This window comes from Lynx canadensis, chromosome C1 (genome assembly GCF_007474595.2).
Source record: "Lynx canadensis isolate LIC74 chromosome C1, mLynCan4.pri.v2, whole genome shotgun sequence".
NCBI lineage: Eukaryota > Metazoa > Chordata > Mammalia > Carnivora > Felidae > Lynx > Lynx canadensis.
In genome coordinates, this window is record NC_044310.1 from 96,067,533 (window position 1) to 96,087,947 (window position 20,415).

General features: G+C 41.0%; 1 protein-coding gene across 2 annotated transcripts in view; it reads right to left on the reverse strand.

Moving 5' to 3' along the window:
* LOC115520441 (monocarboxylate transporter 1) overlaps window positions 1-20,209 on the reverse strand; it is a 62,301-nt gene extending 42,092 nt beyond the window's left edge. Inside the window, exon 1 of one of the 2 annotated variants that reach the window (XM_030324789.1) lies at window positions 20,190-20,209. The gene's annotated coding sequence lies outside the window, so the exon portion shown is untranslated. Of the gene's footprint in view, window positions 1-3,707; window positions 3,917-20,189 lie in introns of those variants that run through there. The other variant, XM_030324788.2, reaches the window with a different exon arrangement.
* Window positions 20,210-20,415: the final 206 nt, after the last annotated feature.

Below are 20,415 nucleotides of genomic sequence, written 5' to 3' on the forward strand. Positions count from 1 at the left end.
GTTAAAATACATACCAACCAAATGTAATGTGTGATTGTGTTTGGATCCCAAACCAAGCAACCTAGTTATTTCAAACAATTTAGGGGGACACCTGGCTGGCTCAGTCCATGGAGCATGGGACTCTTGATCTCGAAGTTATGAGTTCAAGCCCCATGTTGGGTATAGAGCTTACTTTAAAAAAGGGGGAAAAAAAAAAAAACTTAGGAAAATTTGAATTTTCTGCTTATTTGATGATGTTCATTTTTACAGGTAAGATAATGGTATGTGGTTATGATATTTTGGAGTCATGTCTTTTAGAGACATACTGAAATATTTACAAATGAAATAATTGTATATCTAGGATTTGCTTCACAGTAACCCAGTGGCAGCTGTAGGGGAGCAGGAAAGGGTATAGATGAAACAGTACTGGCTCTCAATTGTGTATGAAATTTTCAATAATAAATTGTTTAGAAGGGAATAAGTAAGTGGGGCGCCTGGGTGGCTCAGATGGTTGGGCGTACAACTTCGGCTCAGGTCATGATCTCGCGGTTTGTGAGTTCGAGCCTCGCGTCGGGCTCTGTGCTGACGGCTTGGAGCCTGGAGCCTGTTTCGGATTGTGTGTCTCCCTCTCTCTCTCTCTGCCCCTCCCTGGCTCGCACTGTCTCTCTCTCAAAAATAAATTTAAAAAAATACTAAAAAAAAAAAAAATTTAAAAGGGATTAAGAAAAAAAATCACTATCAATAACACCAATGGAACTAAAAAGACAGGAATGGATTTGTTTTGTTTCCAACACTCAAACCTGAGCAGCCCTGGGCTAGTCACATGTCTTAAATGTCCCCATTGATTAAAGGGAGATAAATACCATCTAATCTGTAAAATCATATTTGGTCAAGCTAGAAACCTATGAGATATTGTTAACTCTTCTGGATGTCCCAGTCTCTCCAATCTGGTCTGCCACAGAATCCTGTGTGTTCCCTCTCTCTTCCATCCTCCCACTACTGCCTATCACTGTGGTCTCGCACATTCCAACAGCCTCCCCATCAGCCTATTCCCCACATTGTATACAGAATGATGCTTGTATACAGAATGATGCTCCTAAAATGAAAAATGTGATCAGGTCATTCCCAGTCCCACTTAAAACCCTTAAACTGCTTTAGACTGCCTTCAAGGCAAGAGCGCTTCCTTAAATTTTTGACGTAGTCCCTTCCCTAATTCCTTAAAATAACTTATAAGGCCATTAACTGAGATTATCTACCTCTCCAACTTTCATCTCTCCTTAATCTCCCTTCTCCCTCTATGCTTTAGCTTTGATTAAATTCTTGCAGTTTTTCCAATGTACCCTGTACTCTGACTGCAGTTTCAGTATTCATGTCTGGAATGCTCTTTCCACCATCACTTCCTGGCTCAGTTAGCTCCTAACCTTCAAGTCTAAAAAGCTAAGTACCATTTCTTCAGAGAGGCCTACCCAGATCGCTTCTATACTAAGTTGAGTGTCTTCTCATATCTCCAGAATACACTATTTGGTTCTTTGGGAACTGCACTTCCTCTACCAGGACACTCAATACTTGTGGTAATCACCTTTACCTATCTATCTGCTCTTCAGTTAAACTACAAACTCCAGAAGGGATAGGGCTGAACTTGTTCAGTGCTGAATCCTAAGTCTTTCCTAGTGCCTAGTAGCTAGTACCAAATTGCTGAATACATAAATATTTATAACTTTCTGGTCTATTTTTCTTATAACTAAGTTCCATCTTCCAAGTCTTCATCTGCAATAAAAAAAGACTGGCCATGTAGGCATTTACAGGACCTAAATCCTACAAAGGAATGTACTATAAAGCAGACTGAAAACACAGTGGGAATGAAGAACATAAATTGGGAAAAAATTACTCAAAATAATTTTAGTATAATTTATATCCACATTAACAATTTTACAGAAAGCTCAAGAGTACCAATCTGATTAAATGAGAGTCAAAAGACACATTAATTCCCACCCAAGTATTAACAAGTTTTCAGACCTAGAATGTTAAGTCACTTAACTTCTCCAACCTCAGTTTCCTGATGTGTAAAATAAGAGAATCTCACTAAGTAGTGATTAAGATCTTTTCCAGGGCTAATATTATATGCATTAATATTTAAAAGATGAAAACACATGTAAACTATTGAAACATTATCAACTGGTTTCATCCTATGACCTTTTACCCTTTTTTTTTTATCTGCTTAGGGATGTTATAACCTGTTATGTTACCTTTAAACCTACTTGGCTATAAAAATCTCACAAAACGCTCTCCACACCATTAACTTACATATTTAACAAGAGTCACTATAGTATGATTAAAGAACAGCATTTATCTAAACCCTGAATTACTCAAGTATGTTAAACTTCTAAATAATACTTACCCATTACCTATATTAAACTCTAGATGTCTTGAATTCCTGATATTTTCCATGGCAGTTTGAAGGCAAAGTTGTACTTCAGGGCATAAGACTTGGATTTATGGGTACAATTTAATGCCAAACTAAAAAATTGAAGATTCATAGTTTAATCCACTCATAGGTCTGGTAACTGACATTGAAGTTGTTTATTAATGCCTAATTCCTGGTCATACCCTTCCAAACTCTCACACAATTCAGAGTTCACCCTATCACGACATTCCAGTAGTTACTAAATCCACATTTGTTTCATTAGGGCACTGACGTGTACGCATTTTATTTCGAAACCGGAATAACTTTTGAAAAAAAAAAAACTAGCTATGGTAAGCTCTGTAAACATTCTACTGTTATCAGTAGACGCCTAGGTTGTAAGCAAACGATGGAAACTCCAGTCAAGTAGAAATCCGTTTGTTTCTTGCTTGAAAATCATTTCAAAGTAGTTTTGGCAACTGCGTGTCACACCAAATAAGTCATGGCAAGGAAATGAAATGTTAAAATGCACGTGGGGAAAAAAGGATGTACTTGGAACAAACCGAGTGCATCTGACCAAGTGTAACGCTATCCTTCAGACTGCTCTCAACAGGGCCACCTTCAAGCCCAGGAGCGCGAGGGCGCTACAGCTGACGTTCCGCAGCCACAGGTTGAATGACAAAGAGCCTCCGTCAGCACCAGTCCCGGGGCCGGTCAGCTGCACTGTTCCCTCCGCAAAGTCCACGCGAACCCTGCAGTCACGCCTTAGCTGCAGGGACTGCGGCTCCCCAAATCACCCTCGCAAGTCACCAGGTGGGGCAAGGATTGGCTGGCCCAGAAGGCTGGGGCGGGCATGCCACGAGTCCAAAATAACTCCCGCCCCGAGTCCCTTCCCTCGGATCAGAACGCGGCCAGGAGAGCCGGGAGGCACCACATGAATCAGCCCCACGTCGTCCCTTTTCCAAATCAAAAGCATCTCTTGAGAAGACTCCTGAAGGCTGGGGAAGAGCGACTTTCCCAAGGTCACCGGCACCAAGACCCAACTCCTCGGCCAGGCCGGTAGCCGGCACCTGACCAGGGGGGGCCGCAGCTCAGCGGGGCGAGGCGCTGTCCCCACCGCCTCAAGGTCTCCTTCACCAAAGCCGCGCTCCGGGGCCACGCGGCGGCCCGCGGCCACGATGCCCCTGCCGGGCCGCCCCCCTCCCCCGAGACTCAAGTCTGCATGCCCCCCACCCCCTGGCTCCCGAGGCTCCCTCCCACCCGCAAGAGCAGCAGGGGCACCGCGGGGTCCGCGCCGAGCGCCGCCGCCGGCCGTTACTCAACTAACCGTTATGCGCGGCTCGCGGCGCCGAGCGTGTGCGTGACGCGGCTGGAGTTCCGCAGGGCCCAGGGTCCAGGTCGCGTCCTTCACCAGCTGCCTCGTTCGCTCGTTCAGGAACCCACGCGGCCGGTTGATCACGTCGCAGCTCGCCAGCACTTTGTGGGGCCGGGCCCGTGGCGGGGCTGCCTTATAACCCGCCGGGACCGGAGCATGCGCACAGGGGGCGGAGTCGGCCCTCCCGGCCACCGCCCCCTCCCCCCTATACATACGCCCGAACCGCGACTCGCGCCTCCACACGCTCGCAGGCGCGCGCGCCCGCCCGCCCGCGCGCGCCGGCGCCCCCTCCCCGCCACGTGACCGGCGGCTCAGCACGACCCGCGATTTGCACCCCCGCTACGCGGCGCGGACGGAGCCGCCGCGCTCCTCTGCGGCGCTCGCCCCTCAGGTCCTCAGTCCAAGGAGCTCGCGGTGACTTACACGCGTGCGGGACGCCGGCGCCGGCGTACCCCTCAGTCTCTGGCAGAGAAAAGGGAAAAGCCGCGAAGGACGGATGGGGCGTACCCCGGGGGCCTGACTCAGGTGTGGGGGGCGACGGGCGGGCGCGCGGGGGGAGCCGGGAAGCTGCTGGAAGAGGAGGGGCTGGGCGGGGTGTGAATGGATGCGGGTGCACCTCGGGCCCGGGAAGAGGCCGAGGGGCGGGCGGTGCGAGCGCGGGCTGTGGCCTCCGCAGAGTTGGGTGAACTCGGGGAAGTCACCCAAACCCTCAGGGCCTGTTTCCTGTTCTCTAAAATGGCAACAGTAGTAGATCCGACCTCATAGGCGCTTTTGGTGGTTTTGACGAATTTATGGAACTTTCTTAATACAGAGCCTGCCCTGTGGTATTTGGTGGATGGTGGTGGTTAAACACAGGAACCGGGAAAGAAGAGCGGCTCAGAGGGTGGCGACCCCCGTCTCTAGGGGGAAGGTGTGTATGCCAGAAACGGGGAGACAAGGGGATGCAGAAGCCAAATTTCTGTGGACACCGAATGTTCGGGACAGGACATAATCAGAGCTAGCAGTTTTGAGGGACCGATTATATACTTAGCAGTTCACCTGAATTATCCTCATAATCTTATGAGGTCGGTAACTATTATTAACATTTTACAAATAAGGGACCTAAGGCTCAAGAGAGGTTAAGTAACCTTCCAGAGGTCACAGAGTAAGTGGCCAACACCTACAGTCAGACTCCAGAGCCAGATTTTGTCCTAAGAGCCATTGTAGTTTCTTGAGCAAGTCCTGACAGGGGAAGTGGTTATGTTTAAGTGATCAGATTGAATAATTATGAGGTGTCTCTGAAGTTGGCCTTCAGGAAATACCAAAAATGTATGAAGGCCCCTGCCTTCAGAGAGTTTACAAATTTTAGGGGCAATCTCCCATTCAGGCAGAAGAAATCAGCCAGCATTTGATGACCATTTGCTCTTTCCCCCAACCGAGTCCTTCCTTCCTCCTCCCACCCTTGATTCTCACAAAAACCCTGTGAGATTGGCTCTAAGGTTTTGTTTTACAAGTGAAGAACTGAGATTGAAGAGTGGGGATTGAAGGGTCCGGTTCTGAGAGGTGATTGTGCTTTCCCCTTACCCACTCTGCTTCTGTTTCACACAACGAAAAGTTTTCAGTAATAGTTCAACACCTTAGAAGACGGTATGGAATCTATGGCCAAGTACTGTGTATGAGCAGTAATTAATTGCTTCTCACCTTTGATAAATGCTGAGAAGGAAGGCACTTTAGGCCATGGGGGTGTCTAGGACTTAGAACAGTAGTGCTTTAGGATTGTTAGGGTGGTAGCAGCATTCATGGTAGACGGTAGGAGAATTGAGTTAAGGAGACAGCATGGGACTGGTTCGGACATGAGCTTATCAGGGCCTGAACTATAGAATGGAGTGGGAAGCAGTAGATTAAGATGATTCTAGGAAACCCGAAAAGAAGACTTATATAGGGTGGGATGGGTTTATATTATCAACCCAGGAGCCAGATCTCCACAGTTTCAATTTTGATACTTGGCACTTATAAGCTCTATATCCTTAGGCAAATTATTTTACTCTTTAAGCCTCATTGTCTGCTTTGTAAAACAAGGATAGTACCTACCTCCTAGGGTTGTTATAATAAAAATACTATTTACTTAAGTGTTTGGTAGAAAGTAAGCACTAAATAATTGTATAACCGTGGAAACCCGTGAAACCGAGCCCTAAAGATTAATCCTAAAGGCACTTCACTTGAATAGACCCCTTCCAGGACCTGACAGGGGCCCTAACAATGTGTTCACAGGATTATATTAGTGTTCTATTGTAATTTTGTATTCCTTTTCTTGAAAATGTCCACCAAAATTGTGTATGCTGCATGCTCCACAAAATCTGGATCTGTCCCTAGTAGAAACTGTAGTGTTGTGAAGAGTACATACTTTGGGATCAGAAGGTTTGTTCCCATAATTTACTATTGGTGTTACTCTGGACAGTTAATTCATTGAACCATTGAACTCTTCTGGGCCAGGTAAATTGGAGATAATATCTATCAGCCCAAGCTATTGTGATAATCAAGTAAGAGTATATGCAGAAGGGTTTGGTAAAACTTGGAAAGCACTCCACAAGTGTTTATGATTAACATTATAATTTGTTTATAAAGTGCATAAGAGGGAAAGATCAAAAGCAAGGAAAAGGTTTTTAGCTGAAAAAGTAGAAACAGGGTGGGTGAGCTGGCAAAACTGATGAAATAATACAGGTAAAATGTTTTTCTGCCAAGTTTCTTCCTGATTAATCCATGAGACATCGAAGAAATAAAATTGTAGTAGTTGCAGGATCAGAAATTTAGAGCCGAGAGGAGGTTGAAGATCATCTGACACAACCCACCACATTTTACGGAAATGGAAATTAAGGTCCAGAGAGCTAAAAGATTTTTCTAAGGTCACTCATCTAATAAATGGCACGTACCAAGTAATCTTTAAGATAAAAAGCATTTCACAGTGGGGTCTTTCAGAATCATTACATCAAAACCAGAGAAGGCATGATATTCTCTAGTGGCTTTTGGTTTTATCATGAAATTCTTCAGATTCACCTTCCTGTTTTAGAGGCTGATAGACTGGATGATGCATGGGTAATCTGCTGTTGGCAAGCTTGTTAAGTGACCAAAACTTCTGAAGATTTTAAGGTAAGAGTTATAACCAGAAATTTGTAATGGGATGAGAAATGCAAAAAATTTGAAAATGTGTAACAGTTACTATTTAAGCTGAGTAAGTTATCCAGTTGCTTTATCTAAAAAGGAAAATAATAAAATTATAATTTATTTTTTCTGGAATTAAAATACTACACTTACATTCCCCTTAATTATTCCATCATTTGTCTGTGTTAGGAAATAGGAAGATGCTGTTATTCACATTTCACTAGCACCAAACAAAGCAGGAAAGGGTTTTTTATTATAAACACAACAATACTTAATTGATTAAGAAAAATTCCCCATTTATAATTTATGATAACTCAGAATATAGGAAATGAAATTTGAAATTTGCCTTCAACCAAATTGCCTGTGGCTCTGTTTGTATGTGGCAGTCCAGTTCCTATACCCTTACTCCATTCGTGGTTTGATACAGCTTGTCTCCTGCTGCTTCTCTCTGCCAGCACAGAGACAGTTTTGGTCTATGCTCTTTCTAATCTATATCATTGTTTAGGATCTTTCCTAGTAATCATTCCTTCTAGGCATGGCCCTCCATATTTGCCAGACCTGTCTACCTCCTTGATCCTGGCTAACCCTGGGCTTCTTCCTTCCTTTTACCTTTTCTCCCTCCTTCCTTCCCTCCCTTTCTTCCTGTCTTTAGTATTCTAGGCAGATGGGGTCGGGATTGGAAATATAATAATAATAATAATAATGATGATGATGATAAATTGGTGTTATAATTAGGGAGTGCTTACTATATGCCAGGCATTGATCTTAGCACTTCATATAGTAATTCATTTACTATTCATAAAAATACTATGAACTAGGTACTGTTACAATCCCCATTTTACAGACAGATACAGATACAAGAAGTTAACTTGCTTAAGGGCATATAATATTTTCTGGAATCATCAGGAAGTATTCATTTAGTTTTCACCAAAAATACAGGAGCAGAAATGGTTATAAATAACTATTAATACCATAGGAAACTAATCCCTAGAGTTTGAAGACCTCTTGATTTAGGAAGATCCTGTTCTAGTTTCCTTCTACCCATCACAGGGCTAAACAATCCTTATAAAAGCTGTTGGCCACAAAATCTGCCTTTGAAACCAGAAAGTGCACTGCAGGAAACTACTCCCTGATTATCTGAATTTGGGATTGTTGTGAGCCTCTAGGCAGTAAGTTGGGGGTGGAGACATTGGGACATATTTTTTAAAGCTTAATTTTAAGATTACTTGTATTCCAGGAAGTTCTGGGTGTCCTGGCACCTATATTCCATGTTGTAAGATCTTTCATTGTGAGAACTTGGATCTTATGGCTCTTACCCAACAGCAGCAGCAGGCAGTTGGAAATTCTGAACAGCTGCACCTCAAGCTTGATGTGAGTTAGAAGAGGGGTGCATGCAATGAAGGAGACCTCTTAGATCATAATGATTAGCTTTATGTATCCACCTGCCTGGGTAGCCAGACCTGGGTGTTCTAACTGGACCTTGATGCTGCTGCACTGGTGAATGAGATGAGGCTTAAATAAAGCATGAGCTTAATCTGTGGTGACCTCTGAGAACTGTGAATCTGCCACAGTGCCCCGTGCCACACAATATCTATGACACCTGTGCCCAAGTGAGGTCCAGGGGCTACCAACCTCACTTCTGAGCTGTGTATTAATAGAGTGAAGCCTCCTCCCTCCCCCCACCACCTTACATTTTGCACAAACCATGAGTTCAGATGTTATGCCTGCTGTGCTTTGGTAGGATTATTTTTATGGCCATAGAGTGAAGTTATACCTCTTTGGTAGGTATATCTACCTTTGGGTAGGGTGCAGAGTTTCCTTAAATAAGACATTCTTATTATCAGTCATTCAAAGAAGAAGAAGGTCCTCATACAGGAAAAACTTGGAACATAGAACAGATAGAAGGTGGCACTGGTGGATTTACCTTTTCAGGGTTTGAACTTAGAGGAGTTAGAAAATGTTGAGGGCCCTCCCCACTTACATAAGGGAAATGGCCTGTGCCACAGAGCTGCCTAGTAGGAGCCAGGCTGACAGGCTTCTGTGGATACCCAAAAGGGAAGGTAAGTACTCATGTTTTGTAAGTCTGTTGATTGATGCATCACTCTACCTTATCCCTGAATTTTAGCCAAGTTTAATCTAAATCACCGATTGAAAATTGAAAAGCCTTCAAGGACTAGGAAAAGGTAACCAAGCCCAGTATAAGGAGTGGTGAGCAGCATGGTGAAAGTGACCATACCCATCTAGGCCTCAAAGTTCAGATGTTTCAAATGTGCTTCATGAAGCCCTTCCCTAAATAATACTAATCACAGTACAAGTTTACTGGACATTTTTACATCATACATTGTTCAATAATGCAGAAGAAAATAGAGTTTTTTAAACTCCTAATACTTTATTTTTAATCAGTATGAAGGGGAAAACAATAGTGATAGGAAATTGTGTGGAGGGTTGAAAATGAGGAATGGGCAGGCAGTAGGGAGGAGGCCAAACATATTACAGCAGCTAGTCTGTTCCAGCTTGAGCTCTGCTGAGCTATTTAAGAAGCAGGTAAGCAGTGCCTGGGTGGTTCACTCGGTTGAGCACTTGACTTCAGCTTGGGTCATGATCCTAGGAGTTGTGGGATTGAGGCTCAGCATGGAGCCTGCTTGAGATTCTCTCTCTGTGTCCCCCCTGCCCCTCTCCCTGCTCACACTCTATGTCTTAAAAAAAAAAAAGAAAGAAAGAAAGAAAAGGGAATGCTCCCAACCCCCAGTCTTCCTCGTGGTGTCAGTGATAATTTATGAAAGTTTCCCCAAGGAAAAGTTTAAGTCAGAACAAGAGTCTTAGTAACAAGATTTGGCAGTCTCCTCCCTATGTGGAGATTCTCCTTTTGTTGTCACCTTTGGCAGATCAAGATTCAAGTTTAAGAGACCCAGTGGATTTCCTGACAACTTCTTCCACAATTTTCTCTCATCTCAGGCCATGGTTCCATTTTGGTCATGGCTACAGTGACTGAAATGGCCCACTATACTCTTGGCAGTGGACAGCCTTCAGCCTCAGATGCCAAGCTAACTGCTTATAGACAATTCTCTCTAGTGTCTTCAAACTCATAGTCTCACACTGAGGGCTTTAATTTTATCCTGTTTTGGTAGAGCCCTCTTTAAGTCTTCTAGGTGTGCATATATACCTCTGACTATTTATCACCTCTGATCTAGTAGCAAGAAAGAAACTGGAAAATCTTGTAGTAGAGGAATACCCTTTGTGCTATGCTACCAACTTCGAGGACTGCTGACCTGCTCAGTACCTCAGGGCCAGAAGTATAGTAACTCTCATCAAGCTCAGAATACACCATTCTGGGGCCACCCAGGTGGCTCAGTCAGTTAAGCATCTTGACTTTCGGCTCAGGTCATGATCTCACAGTTCGTGGTTCCAAGCCCTGTGTCGGGCTCTATGCTGACAGCTCAGAGCCTGGAGCCTGCTTTGGATTCTGTGTCTCCCTCTCTCTTTGCCCCTCCCCTGCTCATGCTTTCTCTGTCTCTCTGAAAAATAAATAAACATTAAAAAAAAAAAAAGAATACAGCATTTCTGCTTCAGCCATTGTTTTCACCAGTCTCTCGTCCCCACCATGCACACACACCTTATTGTTTGTATACTCACCATAGCCACATCAGTGGGAACAAGAATCTAGAAAAGTTAAATGCTGCAGGAAGTTAACAAGAGGCACAAAGACATAAATTGCAACAGGTAAGACTCATCAGGTGTAGACATCTAAGTAGAAGACTGCATACGGCCTTCGTCTCATATTCCATTAGGCCCAGACAGGCTGGTAATAGGGTTTTGCTTCTGTTTGCAATGAAAAGATAAAGTTAATCTGGGAGCCCCTAACTCCCATCTTGTATATCTCCTATAGTTCACTAGTCATTCTTTTGACCAATGCAGGTGTGACCACATCAGGCATGAAACAGCCCAGACGTGCTTCAACCATAACATGGGAGTACGTGATTCAGACTATGTCGGCAACATAGCTCACTTATGGAATCCAGTGGAATGAGAGACAGATGGACTCCAAGAGTCACTGGGGAGAACTCTTCATCACTGCAGCCATGCACCTAAACCTAAACAGGTTTTTCTGCCAAGAATCTAGGGAAATCCCATCCCATCTCCCCAAATTTATAGATAACATCACTAAGGTTTTTTTTACCTGACAAGTACTATAAAGCTGAGATTGTGCTCACTTTGGTAGCACATATACTAAAAAAAAGCTGAGGTTTTTTTTTAACGTTTATTTATTTTGAGAGAGAGAGAGTGGGGAAGGTCCAGAGAAAGAGAGAGAGAGAATCCCAAGCAGGCTCTGCCATCAGTGCAGAGCCTGACATGGGGCTCAGTCCCATGAACCGTGAAGTCATGACCTGAGCCTGAAAACAAGAGTTGGACACTTAACCAACTGAGCCACCTAGGCGCCCCTATTAAGCTGAGATTTAAACCTAGGTCTATTTAACTTAGCCTGTGTTAAATATTAGGCTATTTTCATTTTATTTTGTTCAAAATCCTGAGGTCATAGAGAAGAATAGAAGGGTAGTGATGAGGTGGATAATAGGAGGCAGAAAACGCAGGGTTGTTTTAAAGTCTCAACCCTGAGCCTTCTATCTTTTGTACACTGTTTCTTCATAGAAGACACTTTCTCCTACCTAGTAAGTTGTGTACAGGACAACATGGAAATAAAGGAGAGGCAGATAGACCAACAAGGGAGTAATTTTAGTAATTCTATTATATAATTCAAATCTCCTTGTAATGCCATTTAGCTTCCCCACTGATTGTGAATTAATCAGGTTTCATAATTATGTTTATAATCAGGTTCTTTCTACGTAATTATTGTTTGCACTTGAGCAAATTGCTTAGGAAGGCCACCTCCAAATCCAAATTAAATGTTTCATTTCCTATTTCCTTTATGGGGGCACATGATTATTTTGGGAAAAGCATTGGCTTGACAATTAAATTCCATGTCTTGCTGTATCTCCTAGGGAAGACCTAGATCTCTTTTAATTATTTTTTAACATTACATATTCACAAGTCTTACCAACCCATGGATGGGAAGGAAGGGCTCTTAGTGGATCCCTGAAGTATTACAGACCTCAGGCAAACTTGTATGCAGTCTTTGTATTTTAAAAATTCAGGTATTCCGGGAAGCCTGGGTGGCTTAGTCAGTTGAGCATCAGACTCTTGATTTTGGCTCAGGTCTTGATCCCAGGATCGTGGGAGCAAGCCCCACATCAGGCTCCATGCTGAATGTAGAGCCTGCTTGGGATTCTCTGTCTCCCTGTGCCCCTACCCTGCTCATGTTCTCTCCTCTCTCTCTCTCTCTCTCTCTCTCTCTTTAAAATAAAGAATAAATAAGGGAGTAAAATTCATGTATTCTAAATCCCTAATGAGTTGTCCACTATTAAGAATGCAAAAGCTTCAGAATTCAGAAATTACCTTAACAATATCAGATAGCCATATAAACATGTTGTGATCTAAATTAAACATTCTCCATGTAGAAAACTTTTCTTCGAGTTAGCAAAGCAAATAAAATTTCTCCTTAATTTTCACCTGAAGAGGGAAAGCTAGGGTGAGTGAAGAACAGGGTGTATTTTAAGCTAGGTATGAAAGGCCTAATAGAAAAATCAAGGATAGATTTTTCTCTTGTATGTTGAAGAGAAATTTAAATTATGTGTTAGTGTTTGGTATGCTTTCCTGTCAGTTTGGAAAGTTAACCCTTCCAGGACAATCTCTACTAGAAATTAAGGCGCTTTTTTTTCCCCCTAAAGTTTATTTATTTTGAGAGAGAGAGAGAGCATACCCGTGGGAGGGGCAAAGGGTGAGGGAGAGAGAGAATCCCAAGGCGGCTCCTTGCTGTCATTGCAGAGTCTGATACGGGACTCCATCTCACAAATCAGGTGAGATCTTGACCTGAGCCGAAATCGGGAGTTGGACACTTGGGGCTCTGTGCTGACAGTGTGGACCCTGCTTGGGATTCTGTCTCCCTCCTTCTCTCTCTGCCCCTCCCCCACCTCAAAATAAATAAACTTAAAAAAAAAAAGAGTGGGATGTTTAACTGACTGAACCACCCCAAGCTTTCTTTTCAAAAAGATTTTTGCCTACTCCTTTTCAGAGAGATAGCAAGACATGTTTGACTGAAGAACATTTGCCACCTTTTGGTTATCCAGTGTAGTGTAGTACAGTTCCTTTTATCCCACTTCCCTTTCTTTTCATAGACTGGAAGATATCCAAAAATAAACGTGTTCAGAAATGGAGGTATACATACATGAAAGCTAAGGACAGTCCCGTGTATCTAGGTCTCTAGGCAATCTTTTCCTGGTCTTTTCGTCTTGGTATTCTACCCTTATCAGAAAAAAAAAGAAAAAAAAAAAAAGAAAAAAAGGACTGTGCTGTAGACTCACTATATGAAAGTGCCTCACTTTCCTGAGAATTTTGATTCTTGTATTCAAGATATATGTGGAGTTTGGTTCAGTTAGATTTATGACACCAGAATTGTTGAAAAGCAATAAATTACTACTATAATTTCTGTTTTATTTTAAATAATAATGATCTCTGTTTTTAACTTGCTTGGGAAAGAACAAGCTATGAACTTTTCTTAGCCTTTGATGCAGGACTCCAGCTAAACTAGCAAAAGACACTGCCTCAAAGAAACTAAATATTTTTTTTCTTTAACAATTTAACTTTCTATCTTTTCTCCTTCAAGATGTATCATTATAAACTTCTTACAAACAAGGACTGTTTCTTCTCATGGTATCCTGCAGATGGCCTTATACAGACCTACATATGGCTAATAAAAACTTGAGTATTTTAAAACGGTGAGTCTCAATGTAATGATGATGATGGTAAATGGCAACTAACATTTATATAAAAAGTCTGTGCTAGACGCCGTTGTAAACGTTTCACACAGAATTGCTCAGTGTAAAACCACTTTTATCCAGTCATCCTTAATTTTTTGGCAAACCTCTTTCAGAATCTGTGTTACAGTGAATTCCACAATTCAGCCTTCATCTCCCCAACAAGAATAGCTAGAATTCCACTCTCATCCTTTATTATTTTGACTCCAGGAAACTGTCACTTTTTCCATCCATGCTTGTCCCTAAGGCTTGACCTGAATACACACAGCAGGTTGCTGCTTTGCTTATCTTAGGACATAAAGAAGTAAACAAAGCCTAAAGTAATTTTGCAGTTGGTGTAAATCCTTGCTCACCTTCACCGAAGTGAGATACAATAAACATGTTGATTTGAAGTCTGTCTGCCCTACCTTTTACTATTTTTCAGAAAAATATTAGGACCAGCTTCCTCAGCAAATGTAGGGAGATAACAGATCTTCCTGGATATTATGATGGAGTTATATCCTAATAAATCCATTGTAAATTGAAAATATCCTAAGTTGAAAATGCATTTTTTAATATACCTAACCTACTGAACATCATAGCTTAGCCTAACCTACCTTAAACCTACTCAGAATACTTATGTTAGCCTACAGTTGGGCAACATCATCTAACACAAGACTATTTTATACTAAAGTGTTGCATAGCTCATGTAATTTATTGAATACTGAAAGTGAGAAGCAGAACGGATGTGTGGGTACAAAGTGGCTGTAAGCACAGGGTTGTTTACCCTCACGATCACAGGGCTGACAGAGCTGCAGCTCACTGCCCCTGCCCTGCTTCATGGGAGAGGATCATACTGCATGCATATCACTAGCCAGGAAAAAGATCACAATTTGGAAGTACAGTTTCTACTGAATGTATCACTTTCACACCATGGATAAGGCAAAAAAATCGTTAAGTCCAATCATCCTAAGTCAGGGACCATCTACATTATGAAACTTCTTTGTAATATATAATGGGTTGTTTCCATTTAGAAATCTAACAAAGTGATAATAGTTTTTCTCCCCATTCGGTCTTGATTTCTGTTTTAAAAAGCCATTCAGTCTCATGCAATTGGGAAATTGCACTGCTTAGCAGTGAGATGAAGGTTGATAAAACTGCCATTAGACAAGCTTGGGACCTGACTCTTTAATAATGGAGTTAGTACACTTTCTTCCAGACCACAAGAGGTGTTTCTGCCAGAGTGGTGGTTCACAGACCTGGGCGGTGGAGGATAATCTGGCTTTGTTTACTGAGGAATTTTTAAGGCACTAGCCTAGAACACACTTACAAAAATGCTGTTCTGCCAACCAAAGCTCCTTTCTTGGTGATATCACAATTCTGCCATTTCTGAAGATTTACAGATATTGACCATTTACAGCCTTAAGACTTTGCTGTGGTTTTGGCACATAACACCACTGCTATACATTATGGATTACACAAGGCTTTTGTGCAAGTTTTAAGTGCAAGGGCAAGTGTAAGGCACTGATTCATTTTACTTAATTCATCCATTTATTCATTTAGTCTTTCGCTCCGTGTTTACTGAGTGCCTACTATGTGTAATAAAATTTTTATTAAATTCTATTTTTAAATTGTTAATTCCTGTACATGGAATAAAAATTTTAAGGTACAAGAAGTATACAGTGAAAAGGAAACCCTGCACCCCTGATACCCAGCCATTCATCTCACCTGGTAGAAAACCAATATTAATACTAACATTTTGGTACTTTGTATCCTCCTGTGTATATTCTATGTATATAAATACACATTTTTTATGTTATGGTGGCATACTGCATATAATATTCTGTCCCTCTTTTTATTTTTAAGTTTATTTTGAGAGAGAAAGAAAGAAAACCAGCAGGGGAGGTGCAGAGAGAGAGGGGACAGAGGATCTGAAGCAGGCTGTGTGCTGAAAGCAATTAGCCCTATGCGGGGCTTGAACTCACAAACCATGAGATCATGACCTGAGCCAAAGTCAGACATTTAACCAACTGAGCCACCCAGGCACCCCAAGTTTCTCTGTTTTTCACTTAACTGGTTCTAAGATTTATTGCTCTTTTGGTACATTGGATTAATTTCAACATCACAACCAACACATTTCAGTATTAAAGTGTTAGTTAAATGAAAAAACAGGATGTCCCAGAAAAGACCTTGAAGTGATTTCCTTAATGTCAGTAAGGACAGTGTTTGTTACAGAATCAAAAAGTAACACAAACTTTTGTCGTTTCTAAAAAACAAATTCTAAAAATAGTTATACACATGAAACAACCCAAAACACAAGAGAAATTAAAAGATATATTCCAAAAAAGAATAGACACAGGCTCAGAGAAAGGTAAAGGGACAGTAAGTTATGTGAAGATGTGCTTTGTTATTCCGTACATGGCCAGTGAGTTACAACTTGTTCTTTTGAATGATCAACAATCAACAATAACCTGCTGAGCCAGTAAGTCAGAGCCCAGCAAGGGGGTTCTGTGGGTTTCCAGTGCTTCTAGCTTAATATCCTACAGGCTCTAAAGAGCACTACATTTGTTAGGCCACAGAAGACTTATTTATTTATTATTATTATTATTTTTATTTTTATTTTTTTAAGTTCTGGTGAAGGTAGCCACTTCAAGGTGTTTGCCTATTTATTTACCTAGCTAGTCCACACACACAATGTGCTGAATCAAATTGTAGGTACATACCTGAATGTAAATCTTTTCTTTTGCTGCCATAATTTTGATACATACACTATAATAAGTTGTACATTTAAAATTGAATACCCACAATGTGCTAATGTCCTGCCAATTTATCTAGTATTGGCCTACCAATGTTTAAGATTTATTAATGTTTCAATGCACAAAATTAATGAAGTTCTTAGTATTTTAATTCAAGATACTTCATTTTTAAAATGTTGCTGGGAATGGTGCTCCAGAAAAGAGTCCTCAAATGATTTATTGGTAAGTTTGTGATTTACATTGCAAAACAAAACAGGGACGCCTGGGTGGCTCAGTTGGTTAAGCGCCCAACTTCAGCTCAGGTCATGATTTCATGGTCTGTGAGTTCGAGCCCCACATCAGGCTCTGTGCTGACAGCTCAGAGCCTGGAGACTGCTTTGGATTCTGTGTCTCCCTCTCTGACCCTCTCCCACTCATGCTCGCTCTCTCTCTCTCTCAAAAATGAATAAACGTTAAAATAAAATTAAAAAATAAATAAAATGCAAAACAAAATCATAAAATGGTTCATGGATAGTCCAGAGGAAAACTAAAAAAAAAAAAAAGGGGGGGGACATTAGTTGAAGTTTGGTCTGGGACCATAATTATGATGATTATGATCTCCAAAAACAACTTTGAATCTCCCTGAATCTGCAGGGCACCTTATAAAATTTATCCCATCAAAAATAATGAGGCATTTTGAGGTGTCTCAAAAAGGAAAGTGGTGAGCAAGTGGAGAAATGGAGTAGACACTTAACCAAAAAAAGAAGTACAAATGACCAAAACCAAATAGAAAAATATTCAGTAATAACCAGATATGTATATTGACAAGGGCTCCTCTAAATTACAAAGTCTAGAACCTCAAGGTTTTTTTCACATGGCATATTAGCAAGGATTTTTTTAAATTATAAAACCTGTTTCATGGGGCAGCTGAGTGGCTGAGTCAGTTGAGCGTCTGGCTCTTGATTTTGACTCAGGTCATACCAGAGTTGTGGGATCAAGCCCCACATCTGACTCTGCATTGAGCGTGGAGTCTGCCTAGGATTCTCTCCCTCTACCCCTCTCCCTCGCTCTCCCTCTAGCTCTAAAATAAAAACAAATACAGAAAAGAAATATAAATAAAAACTATAAAACCTGTTTTATAACCCCCAGGGTGTCTGGAAACCAGCACTCAAAATTGCTAGTGGGAGTAACTCTAGTTACGAAATTTATTCTTAAGAACTAATCATTTATTCTTGTACAAATTTGTTCACTACAGTGTTATTTATAACACAGATTATAAATAACCTAGATGTCTAACAATAATAGATGAGTTAAATTGTAGTATTTAATAGTGGATTACAAATACAGCATGAGAGGGGTGCCCAGGTGACTTAGTTAAGCATCTGACTCTTGATCTCAGATCAGGTCATGATTTAACAGTTTGTAAGTTCAAGCCCTGTGTCAGGTTCTTCACTAACAGCATGGAACCTGCTTGGAATACTCTCTCTTCCCCTCTCTCTGCCCCTCCCCTGCTCACACATGTGCGCATGCTCTCTCTCTCTTAAAGCAACAACAAAATGTAGGTTTCAAATAAGTACAAAGTGATCACAATTTTATTTTTTAAACAAATACGCATAAAAAACTAAAGTAATATTAGAAGATTATAACTCAGTGAGATTATAGAGTGGTATTTTCTTTTTTATTTGGATATATTTTATAATTTCAAGTAGTGCCATGATTACCTGGGGTAAAAAAAAAAAGGCATACATTCTATATAGAGAAAGCTATTTTATTCTAAGCATCTGTGGTGATTAAAAAATAAGTTGGAAAAAAATGAGGATTCCACAAACGACAAGAATGACAAAGGGGAGAGTTTGCTTGTCAGATGAAATCACAGAAAATTCAAACTGGAGGACAGGTTAGAAATAACCCAACTCCCTCTATTTTACGGATGAAAAAATTAAGTCCAAACTTAACCAAGGCCACAGAGTGTTTAGAATTCAAACAATACTTGGATTGATCTTTATCTCATCTTTCTTCCTTTCTACTTACGTGTTATAATGCCATAGTTGGCAGCTATGTTTTTTAAGTCTGAAAAATGGAAATGGAAAAAGTTTAGGATAAAGAGGAAAAGGTTTAAGATACAGGATATCTCAAATAAACGTAGTAACATAACTGTTCTTCCTATTTTTGAATCTGCATTTGTCAAGAAAAAAAAATACATACATACTTTGTACTTATCTTCAGGATAGCCCATTGGAAATAAAACCTTGAAATACAACTTCAGGATGGTGAGTTAAATATCCCTTTTTCTTATACTCTCTCTTTTCCCCCAGCCAGTGCTATTAGCCTTCCCCAAGGCCACAGACTGATTACAAGAAGTAAAAATGAAAATCAACTATTTCCATGGGCCCTACTAAAATCTGAGTTATTGATGGATGATGTTGAAATGTTTATGAGATTTTAATCAACAATGTGGTTGTCAAAGAATGTAATACATATTAAAAAAGTAGCATCGTATACATATCTGTTCATACATATACACATTCAACCAATATTTACTGAGCACCTACCATGAGACAGACACTGCTATACTTTGATATAAAGTGGTAATTGCAACAGACCCAAAACCTGACCTTGGAGTTTACAGTCTAGTGTATAAATAGCTTCCACTAAATTGCATATTAAAAGGCAGGAATCATGTCTTATTCAGTACAATGAATATAGATTTTCTTTGAATATCTGTAGACTAAATGAATGAATTTACCAGGAGTTACTTTGCCCTAAAGTGAGAAGTTGTTATTACTACTTCAGACATAGACTTGTGGCAGTTGAGGAATAATGTGGACTAAGAAACTGTGATAAAACCTCACTACTAACTTTAGCATACTTCTTCCAAAGCCAACCCGTCTTTCAAATCATCTAAAATTGGGTCTAATGTCTGGTTATGAAAAGATTTCTGACAAAAAAAACACAACCCTATATAAATGTGGCCACCCAGTGATAAAACAAGCAGCCTTGATGCTCAGAGATTGTAGTCATTTGGATTAGAACAAATTATTGTTATTATTGTAATTTTGCTCTTTAAAAAGAAAACTCTCTGACATTTATTTTACAGTGGTTTTTTTTTAAGATTGTTTTTTAAATGTTTTATTTATTTTTGAGATAGAAAGAGACAGAGCATGAGCAGGGGAAGGGCAGAGAGAAAGGGAGACACAGAATCTGAAGCAGGCTCCAGGCTCTGAGCTGTCAGCACAGAGCCCAACGCGGGGTTCGAACTCACGGACTGTGAGATCATGACCTGAGCTGAAGTCGGACGCTTAACTGACTGAGCCACCCAGGCGCCCCATTTACAGTGGTTTTTTATAGTTGCATGACATATTTGGAAAAATAATATGAGATTGTATGACCCAGCATTTTTAGAACAAGTAACAGATTTCAACCACCAAAACTTAACAGAAATCTCTAAAGTAATACATTTTCAAATGATCAGAACATCATGAACACTTTTAAGTTTTGGTGTGCAAACATACCATTTACTGACATCTCAGTCACTTCAGGTTCTGTGCTCTTGAATCAAAGAAGCAAAGGCCTATAAGGGCTTTCCTGTTATCTCCCCTGAAAATAACAGATTTTTCTACCTTAATTTACCTGGGGAGGTAAACACAATACAAAAAGGCAAAGACTTAGCTTTCCTTAGGTCTAGTCTACCTAACAGATAAAGTGGCACTTACCTGGGACCTCCAAGAGTTTGCCTCTACTGTGTCCTCCAAGGGAAAGAGAATGGATTGTCCTCCAGGCTGATATAAACGGGGGAAGACAGCAGCTGTATGTGACCTTGTGTTCTGATACGGTTCTGGCATCTGGACAGAATCTTTTTGGTGGCCTGTGCTTTGTCACTTTCTAGCAAGTACAGAGGCTGGGCGTGTCGGCCTGCCTCAACCAAGACTCCAGACCTTA